Consider the following 13184-nt stretch of genomic DNA (forward strand, 5'->3'; position numbering starts at 1 on the left):
TTTATCTGAGAGGATCTTGTTTGGACATACAATGAATCAGAAGAGTTTTAAATGGGCGGCTCTGCCTCTACAAGCTTTCTTTATGTGAGCGGCTAGAAGAATTTCGAACATCTTCGATCGCAAAGAGTGAGGATTAGACGTAAGAGGTTTGCACCTTGAGACAACCCTCTTCATAATGGGGAGCCAGAGAAGGTTCATCAAATGTCAATGTATTAACAGCATGACGGACGGTACCGTCAAAAACATGGTACTATCCGTCAAACCCTTCAACACGCTTTTAGTTTTTCAAAAAAAAGTTCCAAAAGGGAATTTTGTTTTTGAAAAGACAAAAACGAAAGGCCCCCAAACTGCGGGAGTTTTCTCCTGTGACGTTGGGGTCATTTAAACATTTTTTGCTGGCCCTTAGTGCCAGGTTCTTCATGGTGCTAAGGGACAGTAAAAGTGCTCGGCCGGCCCCCCCAGGGGGTTTGGGGTGTGGCCGAGCTCTTTGCCAGGGCCGGTTTTTGGCCGATTTGATTAGAAGGCCAATTTTGCAGCTATGCTGCAAAATCGGCCCTGTAGCAAAAACAGCCCCCAGGGGCCCAAAACCGTCCCCACCCATGCGGCGCACCATGGGATTGCCCGTGCCCGCTACGGCCAGTCTGGCCTTGGTCACGCAGGATCTACTAGGCGCAACCGTGGGGATTGAGGATAATCCCAGTCTCTCAGGCCCACTTATTCTGATTTTCCTTATCAGCCCCTTATTCCTTCTGAGATGTGTCCAGGTCCCTTCCTTGCAACCACTAGATCAAATAACACCCTTTTGAGGGGTACAGGGAGAGTCACTCTCACTCTCTCTGTCCCTTCCTCCAGTGTGTCCCTGCTCACAGGAATACAGCAGTACACACAAAAAAAGAGTACGATACGTAAGCTGCAGACTTTACAGAATGCTGCTGCCCGTCTACTACTTAAGATTCCAAAATTCAGCCCTATAAGCCAAGCCATTTAGGATCTGCACTGGCTACCTGTCCAGACAAGGATCCAATTAAAATCTATGTGTATTGTGCACAAGACCGTGTACAGGGCTGGGCCTGCCTATCTCAGTCAACATATCAAGCATCATACACCACAGCGAAACTTCATCGTCATCGGCCTCCCTACTTGTAGTTCCTAGGGTAAAGACATTAAAATGGGGTGGCAGAAGTTTTCTCCATCAGGCCCCTAAATTATGGAATACGTTACCCATCAGTCTCAGAAACGAAAATAATTCACTATTGTTCAGGAAAGCATTGAAAACATGGCTATTCGTCCCTAAACCATAGCCGTTCTTACCTCCCGTTACATAGATCAATGACAGCTAGCACTAAGACGCCACGGCAAACACGCGCTTTACAAAACCTTCATTTCATGTCTGGGGGAAATCCTCACCTCTTCATGTCTTCATCACGCAGGCCCTGAATTCCCAACATGGAACCCAGGGTCCTCCATGAAATGTACCATTACAGGCTGTATTGGGCTGGCTCAGTATGTGGTGCGCCTTACACTAATCCAGGAAACCCTAATGGTGATTTTAGTGGTCTTTGATAGCCTTCGGTGGAGTGCAACCTTCTGGCTTATCATGAAGGAGTGTAAAACAGCTTGTTTTACCACATTTAATCAACAAAGTAGATTAGAGGAAAAAGAACCACACAGTGTATATGAAAAATAAGTATATTTATTACACAACACAATCACTATCACATTGGTATATCTCCTACCTGGAGATATCAACAATACACATGAAAATACGTTAAAGAAATCAGGTAAGTAGCAAAAATATACACTGGTCTCCAGGAGGAGACCAAATCATATACTAAAGAAGTGGAAAGCAAACTGCAAAGTAGAACAGGACTTGGACCAAAGGAGCTGGGAGAACCAGCAATAACCTAAGGTAGGTACTGAGGAACCCCAAGGAGGCTGCGTGCCAAGTGGAAACACAGCCGCGTGCCCAATGGAAGTCTATGGAGAAGTCGCGGTTGCAGTTTTAAAGAAAAAGGATTCTTCCCAGAGGACCCCGAAGAAACCCTTTGGCTTATGGAAGGTTGGAGAGCCACCCCATCCATGGATACCCCAAGAACCAGGTTACCTGCATCAGGGAAGCTGGGTTCATAGGGGTGAAGTGATGTCAGAGCCTCTCCTAGAATACAAGGGACGACTTAGGAAGAAAGGCCTGTGGAGAAGTCCAGATTTCCAGTAGAATCCAAGGGTGGTTTCTTGAAGAGGAGAACCTGCAAGCAGAGGGGACAGAATCTATGCCACTTGGAAGTGACCAGGAGGCACGGAGACACAATGCCCACCCTTGTCGGGAACGTGTATGAGAGTTGACGAGGACCTTGTTGCTGAAGTCGTGGGAACCAGGTGATGCTGTGGAAGACCAGGAGCCGTACCAAGCTATCCCATGTTGTATATCGGTGTCTAGGTGGTCGGTGTCCGACATGAGCAGCAACAAACCTTGGTAGCTGCAACTGGCGTGAAAGATGACAAGATGCGATCGTTGGGACCAGCAAGGTCCAAGGGACTCACCAAGTGCAGGAGAGTCAGAGCAGGCCCCAAGTAAGCAGGGCAGTCCACCAAAGCAGAAGAAGACCCTTGAGAGGACCCACAGGCCGGAGGCACAGGTGTGGCACGAGGACCTCATGCAGCTCACCAAAGATGTATGCCCACATACAAGGGATGCAGTGGGGACGCTGATCTTTGAGGGATGAGGTGCAGGAAGCTGGAGCTTCTTGTAGCCCAAAGTTCTCTGGAATGCAGAGGCCACAAGCCATGGAAACTGCGAGCCAACGTGATGCATAGAGGTTTGGTACCAGCTGCTCCGACGAGGGATACTGTGCTATTACAGGGAAGATAGGTCAGGTTTCTGGAGAGCCACAGAACCACCACGTGTTTTGCTGAGCCTCGGGAAGTCTGTAGGACAACAGGAGCAGCAGACTGGTAAGCTTTGTTGCAATGCTTGCAGATGCAGGGTAGTGACTCCTTCATTCCAAGGGAGATGTCTTCAGATGTCCTTGATGCCCACAGGTCTTCTGGAGAACCTGTGTGAAGCACAGACACAGATGAGGCAGAAGACTGGAAGAACAGCAAGACCAGGAGCAGCAGGAGTTTTCCTTGATGGAGTCTCGGTTCCAGGCGAAGTCCAACGAAGTCCAAATGTCCAGACGGTTGACTAGTTTCTTGGTTCCAGAGGTGAGTCTTGTTCCATGATGACTCTGAGGACCCCACCCACAGATGTGCCCTTAAATACCCAAGGAAAGGGTTGGAACAACTTGGGGATCTCTCCCAGAGGAGGGGCTGAACAGATGAGTGTATACCCCCCTATCCTTTGTCCAGTTTCGCTTCAGAGCAGGAACCAAGGGTTCCTGAACTGGCTCTAACCAGAGTATGCAGGGAGGGCACCACTTGTGTCCTTCAATGCAGTCTCGTGGTGCTGGAAAGCACCCCCAGCCCAATACACTAAGTCCTGTCTGGGAGGTGGTCACACTTCCCTGTAACAGGAAACTTATTGTTCTACCTTCCACCTGCCAGAGCTCAGCTCAGCAGCAGGAGGGCAGAATCGTTTCTGTGGTCGGCGGCAGTGCTAGTTTGCTAGCAGAACATGAAAGGCTGTAACTGGGAGTACAGGGGTTCTCCTAAGGAGCCCCCAGTACATGGGATTATACTTCCAACACTGGAATCTGCGTTGGGATATGATTCCAACATGTTTGATACCAAACATTGCTAGGTTAGGTGCAGCCATTATATAGTTAGACATCTCGTAATGACTGATGTCCACTATATGTGTTAAAATGGCTGACCGCCCTTACAAAGCCTGGAGAATATTTGTAAGGGTGTCCTGCTAATGCAGGGGCACCCTCACACTTATAACCAAGCACCCTGCCCTCAGGACTGAAGGGCCTTCCATAGGAGTGACCTATAGGGTTTAAGTGTAGTGACCTCAGATATAAGGAAACATATATCTGTTGTGAGAGGTGCAAGCACCATCTCACACAGGCGACAGTGGCAGGCCTGTCTTCAGAGTTTAAGTGGACTCCCATGGGTGGCACAATACATACTGCAGCCCATGGGAGACCCACGGTGTACCTATGCCCTGGGTACCTTAATACTATATACTAGGGACTTGTAAAGGTACACCAGCAGCCAATTTTGGAGGTACCAAAGTACTTACCAAAGCCATTTTGACAGAGAGAGCACAGATGCTGGTGTCCTGTTAAGCAAGATCCCAGCAAACTATAGCCAAAAACACATTGACACCAGGCAAAAAGTGGGGGTAACCATGAAAGCAGTTCCTACTTTCCTACACAGGGACACTTACACTCAGTGTGCATTCACAGCACACATATTGTCAAGTACTCTTATCTCCATGTATTGTGCTACCACAGACACACATACATTAAGCACAAACATTTAATCTGTGTGTAATGTTCAATACTGTGGCTTCTCTGCATTGTACCATGGTGTGCTATTTGCAAGCACTCACTTTGCCAGCACACGCACTCACCATGTGCGCACCGCACCATACTTCACCCATCAAATGCTTTCATTGTGCACGCACTGCACTACACTACACAACATAACATGTGTATTTGTAAAGCGCAAGTTCACCCAAGGGTAACTTAGTGCTTAATAACAGATGTTTATTGTTACCCAACTCAAAGGTACTCAAGGATGAAAGCCTGAGTGGACCGGCCAGGATTTGAACCTGTGACCATGAGGGCGAACACAGGCCCCTATTTTGGATGCATTAGTGCCCAAAACCACCAGATCACTACATCTGTCATGTAATTCATTCCTCACAAGCATACATACACTCACCACATGCACTTACAATGCATTCACTGTGCAGCACTGCTCTGTCCCTGTACTGTACCCTTCCCAGGCACACATACATCCAACACAGAGTCTCTACTCCTGCTCTGCGCAGCACTCTACACCTACCTGTTCTGTTTATGGCATATTTCGCTTTGATTTTGAGATTGAGGTAATAAGGGCAGCCACCTGTGAGGCCTCTAATAGTGGTCTGCAGCACAGCACAGCAGACAGCTTATAGCAATTCTAACTCAAGGTAATGCTAGGAAAATGGAGGAAGTACAAGGTAATCGAAAAGGGGACCAGCCTAAAATCACACTTATTTGCCCATTCCAATTGAAATAAAGAATGGAAATATCTAAATTATGAAACAGTGAAAAAATGGGGGAAGGGAGGGACACCGGTGGCCACGAATGAGGACAAATGCAAAAAGAACAATTGATGGACAGAATGCTGAACAATGTCATGCATTCACCCCAGTACAGAGAACTGGGCCTAAATTCATTGTTTTTTTGCTCCCCATGCCATTCCAGTTTAGACCCAGAGTCATGACCCTGTTCCTTTTGGGAACAGTCCAGCCCGAACTACGGGGCCAGGTCCTCCCTGGACCAGAAAGAAGCATCCATGGACCGGTTTCAGGGTATCACCCCTCATCAGCCAGGCTAGCTTGACTCCAGTGGAACGAAGAGCACAGGACCCACGACTGGGCATACCTGCCCCACTCGGGTGACAAATGCAAAATGAACAATTGATGGACAAAATGCCTAACAATGTCATTAATTCACCCCAGTACAGGGATCAGTGCCTAAATACATGCTCTCATGCCATTTCAGATTAGACCCAGTCATATTCAAATCAGTTGTGACCCTGTTCCCCATGGGAATAGGCAGCCGAACTGCCAGGCCAGGTCCTCCCTTGACTGGAATACCCCAAAACCTAGGACTGGTTTCTGGGTTTCACCTCTCATCAGCCAGACTAGCTTGAGTCAAGTGGCATGGAGAGCACGGTACCCACGTCCGAGCTGGACTGTTCCCATGAGTCACAGGGTCAAGACAGATTTTCATATGGCTGGGTCTAAACTGGGGTGGCATGTTGAGTAAAAGAATGATGGATTTAACCCATATCTCTTGACTCGGCCTGAATGCATCATTTATTCAGCATTCCATCCATCATTTGTTTGCGTAGCACATGATTAAGGACAAGCACTGGATATTGGCTCAGGACTTTCACTTAATCATTGTTCAATACTCTTTGAGAAACAAAAACACAACGGAGATTGTTGGTATACTCATAACACAAATATGAGTGATATTTTGCATTTAGTAATAAACTTACACCATTCCCAGGGTGGAAAAATGATGAAGTGCTATGTATATGACCTGGAACAAGGGCATACCCCAAGCATGCTGAGAAAGTGTTGCCAAGATTCAACAAATCCACAATACAAGGTAATTTCAAAGTTCAGCAAGCAGTTCTCTGAACATGTAAAATCAAGGTAAGTTGAGAAAGGACAGAGTGGGGAACCAAAAATGAAACACATCCAAAGTGCATGGATGAAAGCCACTGGCTAACTATGCAGCAGGGAAGTAGCCCAAACATCATGGGATGTTGCCAGGCAACGGAGTTACTGCAAGAGGAGATGTTATACTATTGCCTCTAATCTTGTATGGAAGTCCTGCCCTAGAACCCAGAAGTGAGTCCCTATACGTTTAACTCAGTTGAACAATATTCTCCAATCCTGACCCCACTTGAACTTAAAGAACATGTGGAAAAACAAATATTATGCATTAATAATTATTAAAAGTGATATATAGAATTAATTAAAATATTATTTTTTAATACAATATATTGTTACATTAATTTGTAAATTCCAAAACATTATAAAAATATTGTATAATTAAGTTAAAAATACATATTTTATTTTCTTACATTAAAAAATATGTATTTATATGTTTACCATTGTTAAATATTTAATTTAAATTATTTTTATTTCCTGTGGATGTTATATCTAAATCCCTGCCTCCATTATTTTCTGTGGGAGGGTGTAGAAGTACAGTGATAAGCCAAGTGAGGTGCTGCACATTTTTTTTTTTTTTGCAGTAACTTACACTCATAACTTTGGCTCCACCCCCTTTCTCAGGAAGTGGAAATGTGTAAGTCTATGCTCTTGAGAAACTTTACACTTTGGATTTTGTGAATAGCCAAAAGTAGAAACGTTATTCAACAGTGGAAGAGTAAAATTACACATGGAAATTACTCATAAGTGTAACTTACCTTTGTGAATTGCTCCAGAAATGTGATATTAATTTAACCTTATTCAACTGCATGTATTTCATCAGTCTGCTTATTTTAAGTAGAGTCATTATCGGTACACATATCTTAAATTTTGGAACTCACAGCAGCTGAACATTGAAGGCACTAAGCCCTGCTGGCCTCTGCTGGAGTGAGTTCCTGATCCCCAAGAGGTGCCTCCCCAGATCATTGCCTATGACAGGCATCAGGTGAGCCGCACCTTTTAAAACCCTGAAGTTTCTAACTCTGCGCACTGGACTGCGCTATGGTTATTTTTTCATGAAGTAACCTGGTAACTGTATCCAGTCCACACTCCATCACAGTCGGCCTCAACTTGTGACTTTGTCTTGGTCTAGCGTGACTTTGTCCCACACTTAGCACTTTCTGGTTCTCTGCACTACTTTTACTGAAACCTATAAAATTGCATATCTCTGGTTCTACTGATTGGATATTTGTCATGTTGGTCTCGTTTTATTTATTAATCTGTACTCTATTTTTCTAAATTGTGTGGGATTTGTCTTGTATTGCATTTTCACCTTGTTGCTGTTTGAGTGCTGCACAAATACTTTACACATTGCCTCTAAGTTAGGCCTGACTGCTTTGAGACCGTCTACCAGAGGAATAATGTTAGAAATTGGGTTCTTGGTTGACTGGGGTGTACACTCCACACCAAGTTAGAAAAATCGAGCTTAATTTTATAAATAAAACAAGACCAAAATGACAAAAATCCAATAAGTAGAATAGGAGTTATGAATTTTCAAAGAATGAACTATAAAATAGCTCTTAGAAACATAAAGCGCCAACCAGGGCTATCTGGTCGCGATGGACCGGGTCAAATGCAAACGTTCAGGCCAACTGCAATGGAGTGCAGGTCAGATACAGTTCCAGGTACGTCCTGCTGAAGTTTTACCTTCTCAAGTATTGTGTCAAAAGTCACGTTCGCAGGGGAGAAGTTAACTGGAAGCAAGGAGAGCGTCACTGGTATTGGTCAGCAGGGTACAAAGAGCAGGCTGGGTATCGTGGGTGGACAGGCTGGAGCCTCATAGTGGTAATCCACAAAAGCGGGCAATGCTTGCTGTGTGAAGAGACAAACTTAAGGTGGCTTGCGCTGATTCCTTGTGTGAGCACCACGGTTCCGGTGCAAACTGGCCCATGCATGATCATGAAAAATTCAACCGCTTGCCTTTAAGAGCTTGAGATCCACACCAAGGGCCCAGGGACCTGAGAGGTGCCTCTTGGGGGTCAGGAACTTGTTGAAGATGGCTTCAGGAGGTGTTGGGAGTCTGTTATGTCCCTGAGGCTCAGACCAGGAGGCCAGCAGACTAGCCCTTTGAATCCCTCTGGGGTCCTGAGTTAAAGATGGGTTCCGTGTCCAGTTCTTCCTCTCCATGCAAGGAGGCAGCAGGCCAGCACATCAAGGCAGCAGCTCTTTCAGAGGGGAAGTCCATCAGAGTGACAGTCCTTTCAGCAGAACAGCAGTCCTTCTTCCTCTCAGAGGATCCACAGTTCCAGAGGTGAACTGAAGTGGTGGTGTCAGAGGTTCAGTACTTATACCCAATTGTGCCTTTGAGGTGGGGGGAGACTTCAAAAAGGGTCTTTGAAGTGCACAGAAGTTCTCCTTTACTTTCCTAGCTCCATACTCACTACAGGAGGGTATGCAGCCCTTTGGGCCATATGTATCAAAGGGTTTTACCCATTTTGTGTCTATGGGAAAATGTGTTCATACATATGGCCCTTATTGTGGACAGGACACAGCCTATTCAGGTGTGTGAGGCTCTTCCCAGCTCCTCCCTCCCATCTCCCAGGATGACCCAACAAGTCACACCTAATCTCCCTTTGTGTGTGGCTGTCTAGGGGAGATACACAAACCCAACTGTCAACAACCCCAGACATGTGACAAGAGACAGGTAGTAGGCACCAATTGAAGTAAGAAAATGCAACATTTCTAAAAGGGACATTTCAGAATTGTTATTTAAAATTGGACTTCAACATAAATTGTGATTTTAGATTGTGATTCCAGAGACACCAGACATGGAGGTCTTATTTCTTCCCAATTGGAAATTACATTTATAAAATGTAATGAAGTAATCCCAATGTTATCATATGGGGGGTGAAAGGCCTTGCAGTAGTGAAAAACTAATTTAAGAGTTTAACACTACCAGGACATGTAAAACTTAAAAAAAACATGTCCTACTTTAAATACACTGCACCCTGCCCTTGGGCTGTCCAGGGCCTACTTAAGGAGTGACGTATATGTATTAAAAAGGATGTTTTAGGCCTGGCAAGTGGTTTAACTTGCCAGGTCGACATGGGAGTTTAAAACTGCACACACAGGCTATGCAGTGGCAGGCCTAAAACATGGTTAAGGGGCTACTTAAGTGGGAGGCGCAATCACTGCTGCAGGCCCTCTAATAGCATGTACGTTACAGGCCCTGGGCATATGTAGTGAACTTTTACAAGGGACTTATAAGTAAATTAAATATGTCAATTGGGTATGAGCCAATTATACCATGAGAGAGCACATCCACTTTAACACTGGTAGCAGTGGTAAAGTGTTCAGAGTCCTAAAGCCAATACAATTTAGGTCAGAAAAAGAGGTGGAAGGCAAAATGTTTTGTGTGACCCTTCAAAGAGGGCCATTTTCTAATAGTTAGGTACAGGTTAAATTGCTGACTATTTGTGGATCACCCTGACAATGAATGTGGCTTTTGTGTTGTTTCAGTAGGGTGTTAACCCCCTCAATCAAAAAACAAATGTCTCACATGTCCAATTCACAGGCACACATACACCCAGCACATGCTTAAGCTACACAGTTCATATCTCCTGAGGCGGAAGCCGGGAGCCACAGGCAACGAGCACTCTAATTTTAATCTTTGAGAGTCACGACAGTAATTACTTTGTTTTTTAAAATCGAAAGGAAAATCACGAGTGAATGTGTGTGTGTTGAACTAAAGAACCTCACCGTTCCTCATTTCAAGCCTCCTGCCCACAGCCTCGCAGCAGATCTTAGCGCTGCCGAGGACACTCTATCGATTCTAACATTGCCGCCATTTCCCGCCGCACCCTAAGGCCACGCCCACTTTTACGAGGCCACGCCCCTCTCCCCCATCAGCCTCCCACTATAAATTATGTGTATATTTCGGACGCGCAGCGGGCGAGCGCAGTGGGCGCGACGATTGCGCGCCGAAGGCGCGCCTAAGGCAAGCCCGTCTGCGCCCGTCCACGCCAGCTCTGGGCCTAGGGCCAACCATAATGTTAGTCCTCATCCCGCTCAGAGACTAACCTGGACCAGATCACAGCTCCTAGACCTAGGTAAGACATCCTGCTCATCTCCCACCTCCTGCAACCTCCCCCTACCAAGCCCTTTCCTGCACAAATGCCTAAATTGCCCTTTCTCCCTATGCCCCGACCGGACTCGCCCCCGCAAACCCGCAACCAATAAGCCCCCTCCGGCAAAAACCTATTTCATGGGTTTAGCGAACTGCCGCTCCCTATCCTATCACGCCAATGACATCTGGCTTCTACTGTCCTCCACATCCTGGGATGCATTATTCTTAACTGAGACCTGGATTAAAGACTCCTCCAACCCAGACATCGCCCTAGCTGTACCAACCGGTTACAGCTTTACCGGACTAAGCCGTGAAGGCACCAAAACGGGTGGAGGAATCGCTGTGATCCTAAAGAATCACTTGAAAATTACATCCAGGAAAATCTCTAACATCAAGCCTATAGAAGCTCTATACTTCTCAATCACAGACTCCTCCACCGCCATCTCCTCAGGGATCTTGGTTTATAACCCCCCCGAACACCCCCCAACCTGCCATTTCAGAGCTATTGGCAATCACGGCAGATCTCTCTCTTAAACATCCCCACTTCATGGTATTAGGAGATTTCAACCATCATGTGGACGTAAGCAACTGCAACCGCGCCTCTCAGCTCCTGGAATCTATGCAAAAAGTAAATTTGTCACAAAAGGTAATAGGCCTCACTCATTCCGCAGGACACACCCTCGACCTTATTTTTTCGAACTATGAGAATCTTAAAACCCTCCCCCCCTCACCTCTAACTTGGTCTGACCATCACTTGATACCTTTCGAGGTCCCCTTGGCCCAAATTGTCAAACAGGAGCCCGCCATTAGAACACAAGGCAGGAAATGGCACAAGCTCTCATTAACTACCTTAGAGCAAAAATACCTCAACAGTCTAAACCCCCTACTGGATGATCTCGACGTAGCGATACGTATATTTGACAACGACCTTACTTCCGCCATAGAAAAAATTGCCCCTTTACAAACCCTTACCTCCCGCAGACAAAAACCTTCTGCCCCATGGTTCACTCAAGATCTCAGGGCACACAGAAGCAAGTGCAAAAAGATGGAACGACTTTGGAGGCAGCACTATGACCCGGAAGCCAAGGCCCTTTACCGACAAGGCCTTAAAGAGTTTTGCAAACTCAAACACAACTCCATGTGCACCTACTTTTCAGATAATATTGCCAAGGCAAAAAACTCGACCAAGTCCCTTTTTAATATATATATATATAAGATTTCACTCATCCCAGTGCATTGTCCTCCCCTGTTCCTATGTCCCAAGCCCTGAGTGAAAAACTTTCAAACTTCTTTGAAGAAAAAATTGCCAATATTGCGGCAACTATCCTTCAGAATGGCTCCAACATTTCCGAAGAGCCCGCCTCTAACTGAAATCATGAATTCACAGCATTCCAACCACTAACTAAGGAACTTGCCCTGAAGATTTTTCTGGAATGTAAATCAGGCTCTCCCCTGGACCCAGCCCCGGCATTAATTATGAATGAAATCGCCCCCCTAATCATCAATCCCCTTCTCGAAATCTGGAACTCCTCTTTAATCACCGGTGTTGTGCCCTCCGCCTGGAAACATGCATTACTAATCCCAATCCAAAAAAAAACAGGCTTAGACCCTTCCTGCCTAAACAACTACCGGCCGATCTCACTTTTACCCAAACCCGCCAATGTACTTGAGAAAGCTGTTCAAAAACAACTATCACACTACCTAGAATCAAACTCCCTGCTCCACGATACCCAATCGGGTTTCAGACCGGACTACAGTACTGAATCGGCTCTACTCAAAGTTTCCGAGTCGATCCGAGAATGCACGGATAGGGGAGAGGAGACCATGCTGGTCCTCCTCGACCTATCCGCGGCATTTGACACCATCTCTCATGACAAACTACTGACTCGCCTACAAGAGATAGGTATCGGCGGACCTCCCCTCTCATGGGTAAAATCTTTTCTCACGAACAGAACCCAACAAGTTATGTTGGGACCCTTTCTCTCCTCCAAAAAACCACTGATCTGGGGCGTTCCGCAGGGCTCCTCCCTTAGCCCGCTCCTTTTCAATGTGTACCTCCTTCCACTGGCAAAAGTTGTTGAATCCTGTGGCGTCAAAGTAACCTTCTACGCTGACGACACCCAACTGGTGTTCTCTTTCAAAGACCACTCTGAAAAATCATTCGACAACTTTCGCCACTGCATGCTGAATATCGCCTCATGGATGTCTGCAAATAATCTAAAACTCAATACAGATAAGACAGAAGTCTTATTCTTCAATCAGGAAACTCCCTTACCCTCCAATCTCTGGTGGCCGTCTGAACTCAACCCTCCTCCGGAACCAGTCCAAGCCGCCCGAAACCTAGGCTTCCAATTCGACACCTCCCTCTCTTGTAAAACCCAAGTCAACAAAGCCACCTCAGCCTGTTTCGGGAAGCTACGAATGTTAAAAAAAATCATCCCCTTTTTACCGCTGGACTCTCGAAAAATAGTAGTCCATGCCCTCATCACCTCCCACCTGGACTACGCTAACAGCCTGTATGTAGGTGCTCCTACCTACATCATTAACCAACTACAGAGAGTCCAAAACGCAGCAGCCAGGCTGATATGCAATATCCCTTACCGCCATTCCATCTCACCCCACTTGATCAAACTCCACTGGCTCCCAATCAGACTGCGCATCCAATTTAAAGCCTTAACTCTGGCTTTTAGAGTTCTCAATGACCGAGGCCCCACATACCTACGGCGCAGATTGAGGTTT

Source organism: Triturus cristatus, chromosome 8 (assembly GCF_964204655.1).
Source record: "Triturus cristatus chromosome 8, aTriCri1.1, whole genome shotgun sequence".
NCBI lineage: Eukaryota > Metazoa > Chordata > Amphibia > Caudata > Salamandridae > Triturus > Triturus cristatus.